The following is a 6016-nucleotide window of genomic DNA, read 5'->3' as shown; positions in this document are numbered from 1 at the left end:
AGTCCTGCGAAGGAAGGGCAAAGAGGAAAAGCAGTGGCTCCCCAGCTCCCACCTCAGCTTCTCCAGCTTCGCTTAGAGCCCTACCCTCCAGCCCAGCTGGACTTTCATGACTTCGAAGCACACCTCCGTCCTTGTGTACATACTTTCACTCTGTCTGGAGCGTGTGTCTTCCTCTTCCCTACCCTAAGATCGTTTCCTCATCTTTGAGCTCCAGCTGAAATCATTCCTTCCCTTCCCACAGTCACATAGCTCTTTTCCCCAGAAACTCACAATTCTTTTCAGTTCTTCTCACATTGCCCTGAAGCTGCTGTTTATGTCCTCCACTTGACTGGGTCTTGTTCATTTTTGTATCCCCAGCATCAACCTAGCATTGTGCTTTGAATAAAGTACCCCTTATATATGTTTGTTGAATAAATTAATTGTAAAGATGTGGAAGAATCCAAATGAGTAGATAAATTGGCAAACTTCAGAGAGCACGAGGTTAGATTCAAGTGTGGAAGGACAGGCTTGGCAAAGGAGGTAGAAATAGGCAAGAGAAATTGAGAAGACTCAGGTTAGGTGCTTGCCCTGAAATTTCAGTTCTCTGCCAGGTTCAAGAAAACTCATAAACATGAAATCTGGACACATCTTTCTTTCTTCTCCTCTCTCCGCACCCCTCCCTTCTTCAACAGGCAATTGTGACGCTAGTTCCATTTCTCTACATGTCTGAGCTAAGATCTGAGTGCTATACCAGCTCTTAAACATTTTTCATCTCAGTATTCTTTTATGTTTTTCTGGCTTTAAAACAGTACTACGTACAATAACTTTATCTGATAGATGATTGTTCTTTTTAGGTCAATGAAAGTAATGCATTGCCTCTGGTCACTACTGAATACTGCTTTGTGACCAATAAATGATGCTGAATGTAATTATTTAGGATACTTGGGATGCTAAGGAGAGAAGGGTCCTCTGTGGGAGAACTTCTGCCTTCTTGCCTCCTGTATAATTTCAGGGGTGGGATGGGATGCTGCCTGTTAACCATTTTGAGCCTCTATACCAGGAATACATTACACTTAATAATATAAGCCTAACAGTTATCTAATGAATCACATTATGCACGATGCCATGTTTGACAGTACAGAAATAGGAGTATGGATCAGTTTCTGCCCCTGTGAGTGCATATCGGGTTCTGAAAGGGGGAAATAGACATTTTGACTTTGGTGGTAATAAAATCTGTTCACAATATGTTAGTTGTATGAACAAGTGCTGTGGGAAATAGACAAGCGAGTGACAAAACAGCTCACAAGGTTGTGGGGATTTAAAAAAGTTAGATGTGTAAATGAAAAAACGTCTTAGCTCTGATTATTACTCAGCAAACACTGCATTTATATCGGTGTTTGGCGATCTTTTGCAGAACGTGCAGCCCTCGTTTTTTTAGGAGCTGCTAGATCCCCTAAGCCTCAGACTTCTTTAGTCTGGCTGAATCAAAGAGTTTCTCCTCAGCTGTGCAGGCCTGGGAGCAAAGGAGGCTCCCACAGTCCTGCGAATCTGAGATTTTTGGCGGCGGTTGTACTCTGCAGTTTACGGCAGTGGGCGGGCCCCAAATCCCCATGTGGTCCCGACATCATTGACATGGCGGAATCCCCCATCAAACCCTCCTGGTAGTTATTTGAGCGGCGGCGGCGGCCGGAGGAGGTGGAGAGCAGCGGCGGCGGCGGCGGCGGCGGCGGCGGCGGCGGCGGCGGGAGCAGCGAAGGGGGCAGCGGGGATCCTTGGGGCTGCCGGCTGGGAAGGCGTGGGCAACCTGGTGTGTGGCGCGCCCGGAGCCCCGCGTTTCAGCCCGAGGGAAGGTAAGGCGTGCAGGATCGGGAGACTGGAGGGGACCGGGACCCCGCGCCTCGGCCGCTGGGTTCCGCGCGCTGGAAAGCCCCGGCCGGACGCCGAGTCCCCCGGAGTGCGATCCTGTCCCGGAGCGCTCCTGGCGCGCCGGGCTTCCCGGGGAAAACTTGGCGCCAGACTGCTGGGGCGCCTCGCGCTCGCCTGGGCACCCCGGGAACACGGGGCCCGGGAGGGGGTTTGGCCTCCACTTTGGGACCGCATCTTGCTGGGCTCCGGTTCCCCGCCCGTCCCCCCAGCTTGTCTTGGCTTGGAGGAGGGAAAGAAGCGGGTAGATTCTTCTTGATGAAAAAAAAATACGGGCAGTGGCTCCCGGGCTCTCCCTCCCCCCCTCGCCCTCCCCATCCTTCCCAGCAGATTCTGTCCGAGGAATCCGCTCCCCCTCCCGGAATCTCCGCGGCAGGAACGCTGCCCGGGAGGGGGAGGGCGGGCGGAGAGGCCGAGGAATCTTCGACGTGTCACTTTCAGAGGCTGTAGATTTCCATATGGTGGAGGGAGGAGGGCGGGCGTGCGAAGTGGGGCTGGAAGTTGGGGCCGCCTCTCCGCGCCGGGCGGGGGCGGGCCGGGACCTCGGCCCCCCGAGATGCTCGCGGGGAGGGTCCGGGCCCGCAGCCCCGGGAGCCGTGCCGGCCCCCTGCCCCCGGCCGGGCCTCTCCAGGACACTCCCCGCCTCGCCGCTGGCCACCTCCGTGCGCGCCACGTCCTCCCTCTCCGTCCTGCCCCCCGGGCTCCCCCCGGGCTGGGGGCGGTAACCGGCGGCCCCGGCCGGACTCGGCGAGCCCAGCGGCTGGAAGATCGGGCGGGGGAGCGGGGCGCGGCGGGAAGGAGCTGGCGACCCGGTGTGTGGGCCAGCGTAGCTCCGGTCAGTCGGTCACCCCGAGGGGCTCCCCGGCCGGGGGTGGGGCGGGCGGCGGAATCTGCGCCCGGAGGCGGCCGGGAGGGGCCGCGCGGACCGTCTGGTGCCCGCGGCGGGGCGGGGGCCGGCCGGCGTGGGAAGGGCCTGTCACCCTGGGAGGAAAGTGGGGCCTCCGGCTGTGCCCGCGAACTTTCCCAAAGGTCCGGGTCCGGGCGCCCCGTGGGAGCCCAAGCACCAGGGCCCGGTGTCCCGGGAGACGGGGCTGGGCCGCCTGGCGGCGCCGTTGGCGGGGAGGCTTCCAGGAGTGCGCGACTGGAGTTGGAGCTTTTCGAATCCCAGCTCCCACCCTGCCATCCCAGACGAAGGGAAGCAGTGGCATATTATCCAGGCATTGCCGTTTTGCTGACTTCTTTAAAAGTTACAACTTTTTATTTTCTCTTCAGCCTAGCATTTCCTTGGAAAAAAAAAAATTGGCATTTGGCCGCGATGGGCCGACGCTGAGGCCCCAAATCTACACGTTTATCTCTCCATCCCTGTCGGTTTCTAGTCTCTCTCCCCTTCTCACACCCAGGCTTAATCATATTTTGGAACGGGAGAGATCTTTTGTTGGGTGGGCACCCTTTGATTTGCTTGTCCGTTTATTTTTTAATGTGCGGCTAATTTGATTTGAATTTCCTCCAGTTTCCAGGCCCTGCTGGGGAAAACTAAGGGAGAGGAATAAGCCAGATTTTTTTTGTTTGTTTGTTTGTTTTTTTTTTTTTTTTAAAGAATTGAGAGAGGTGGGGCATTGGGAAAGGGGAGGCACCGTGGTTGTGGGCAAAGAGTCAGAGGGAGCAGACAGACNTTTTTTTTTTTTTTTTTTTTTTTTTGAGGCTACAGGCCTTGGGCAAAAATGCAGCACTCTGTTCTGATTTCTACTGTCTAAGTTGCTCTTCCACTCTTCAATTTAATCTGTGACTCTGGGGTCCTGGACAGGTAGGGGAAGAGGCTTGTGCCCCAAGGCAGCCAGTGGCCCTGGTTTTGTGCCTTGTGTGGGGGCCCTTGGTTCCCCCTCATTGGAGGCATGCTTTGTGGACCTAGCGTTCCGTCAATTTCCTGGTTCCCAGGGAGCAGCTGTTAACCAGAGTAAAGTCTTTGGACATATTTCTGGCCCTGCAAGGGGACCTCACCCATGAAGGTGTAATTCTCACTTTGTTTAGACACTCGAGGTCACCCACAAACTGGGTAAGAATGAGGTATAGCTGGTTAAAAAAAATCATTAAAAAGTTCTGTTTAAACTCCTATGTGCTTTTAAAGTGTTCTGGTTTAAATACTAAGAAAGAAAAACTTATCTGTAAAGATAGTGTTCATTTAAAAGAGATGTGAAAAGTGCAAGATATCATCATGGAATAGGGGTTGTAGTTTCTAATTACAGTATATACAATTTCAGAAGGATATTCCCGTAACCTTTTAAGACAGACTTTATAAATAGCCCACATCAGGCTGTGGACTGTTGGAGAGCCAATCTTCTGGGGTTTTTGGAAGAATGCTTGGGATTGGTTAGGAGGCTATAGGAGCCTAGATAGTAATTTATTCAGTAAGAGATTGTGCCCCTTTTGCTTACACTTCATTTAACATGGTAGGATTTGATAGTGTCATTAGACGTTAGCCGGAAGACTTTCTTAAACTTTTCAGTTTAGGAAATGAGGCTCGGGAGGGAAAGCGACTTGTCCAGGGTTTCCATTATTGGGTAAAGTCTAATATAAGATTGTATTAGTAACTACTCTTTCTTGAATATCTAATGTGTACTAAGCCCTATGTATTGCGCTTTTTTATATATTATCTCATTAAAATTGTGATAACAGTCTTTAAATTTATGTGGCGTTATGGACCTTTTACAGACAAGGGTGTTGATGTTCACAGGAATTAAACTCACTTGTATAAGATCACTTTGCTCTGAAAAGGGTTTTCTTTGATGGCGGAAATGGCTCTACAGATGACGCTGTCCAATATGGCAGCCACAAGGCACATTTGTTGTTGTGCCTTTGAAATGTGGCTAGTGAAACTGAGGAACTCCATTTTACATTTTATTTACTTTTTAAAAAGTTGTATTTACTTTTAATTATTTCAAACTACTTGTGGCTAGTGGTTACCATATTGGAAATCACAATGTAGAACTCTTTGACTCCTGAATGTGTTCAAAAGCATCATACTGCTTTTTAGGTCTAGTGCACTGTTCTTACCACCAGAAGATGCTTAGACTCAGCCTTCCAATGGAATTTAAATGCTGAGTCAGCTATAGCTCAGTTTTGCTTTTATACCTTGAGTGGATAAAATACGCATATGTTTTTTTAAATGCTTACATAACAGTTTAAACTGATGGACAGAAATTTAAATGATATTTTCTTGTTTGGTTGAAATAATCGTTTATAGGAACTGCTGAAAAGGCAGAGCTTGTTGGTTATTTTAGTGTAATAAAGGGGTGTAAATGGAGGCAATATGAAAAATCACTGATGGGGGTTAAAAAAAAAATGGGTGATTCTTTTCATGTGACTTCATGTCAGGGAAATAGTAAGGTGAAACCATCATTCACTTTTCCTTATATAGTTGCAGAATTAATCTGAAGAATTAAAATCATTGCTTTACTACCAAAGAATAAATTCAAATATAATACACTATATTTCATCTATGAATTGGGAAAAATATATTTAAGAGGAAAACAAACATCCAGAAATACTCTTGGTGGCAAATGGTGAAGTAGTTTTCTAATTAGCGAGTTGAATTTGTCTTTGTTGCATTTTAGAATTCATTTGATAAAAGGAATTTCAACAATTTTCTTGATTTTGTATGAAATAGAACATTCCAGCTCCTGTTAAAGTAAGCATTTATCTGGATTCTATCTATAAATGTCCAGTAACTGAATACTTTTTGGAGAAGGGGGGCATACTACTTTCAGGAAAAGACAAATAATAAAGTAATCTTTTCATTAGGATTTTTAAAGATGTAACTTCCAGGTTCAGTATAAATATATCTGAATCTGTTGTGCCTTTCATAGTTACTGTACTTCCTGGGATTAATTGCAGTTCATGATCCTGGTGCTAGAGCATTATTTGACCCTGAAAGACCTACACTTGTAAATCAGCTTTAAATTGATCTGTATTATTTTAGTGTTATGTGAACTGCATGGCCTCCAGCTTTTTCAAACTTGTAAATTCAGTTACAGGTGAGTCATTAGTTAATGACACTGTTGAGATAGCTGAAATACCCATTTTTCATACCCATTCCTGACCCTGGGGAGCATAGTTA

The 6016-nt window shown here is 48.0% G+C and overlaps 1 protein-coding gene across 5 annotated transcripts in view; it reads left to right on the top strand.

The window, feature by feature from the left end:
- The first annotated feature begins 1639 nt into the window (after window positions 1-1639).
- Window positions 1640-6016, top strand: part of FNDC3B (fibronectin type III domain containing 3B) — a 339887-nt gene continuing 335510 nt past the window's right edge. For 4 of the 5 annotated variants that reach the window (XM_034662802.1, XM_034662824.1, XM_011227894.3 and 1 more), the window contains exon 1: window positions 1640-1829. The gene's annotated coding sequence lies outside the window, so the exon portion shown is untranslated. Of the gene's footprint in view, window positions 1830-1865; window positions 2738-6016 lie in introns of those variants that run through there. The other variant, XM_034662806.1, reaches the window with a different exon arrangement.

Source organism: Ailuropoda melanoleuca, chromosome 1, assembly GCF_002007445.2.
Source record: "Ailuropoda melanoleuca isolate Jingjing chromosome 1, ASM200744v2, whole genome shotgun sequence".
Taxonomy (NCBI): Eukaryota; Metazoa; Chordata; class Mammalia; order Carnivora; family Ursidae; genus Ailuropoda; species Ailuropoda melanoleuca.
The sequence above is the reverse complement of the archived record's forward strand: the minus strand, read 5'-3'. Positions and strand labels throughout refer to the sequence as shown.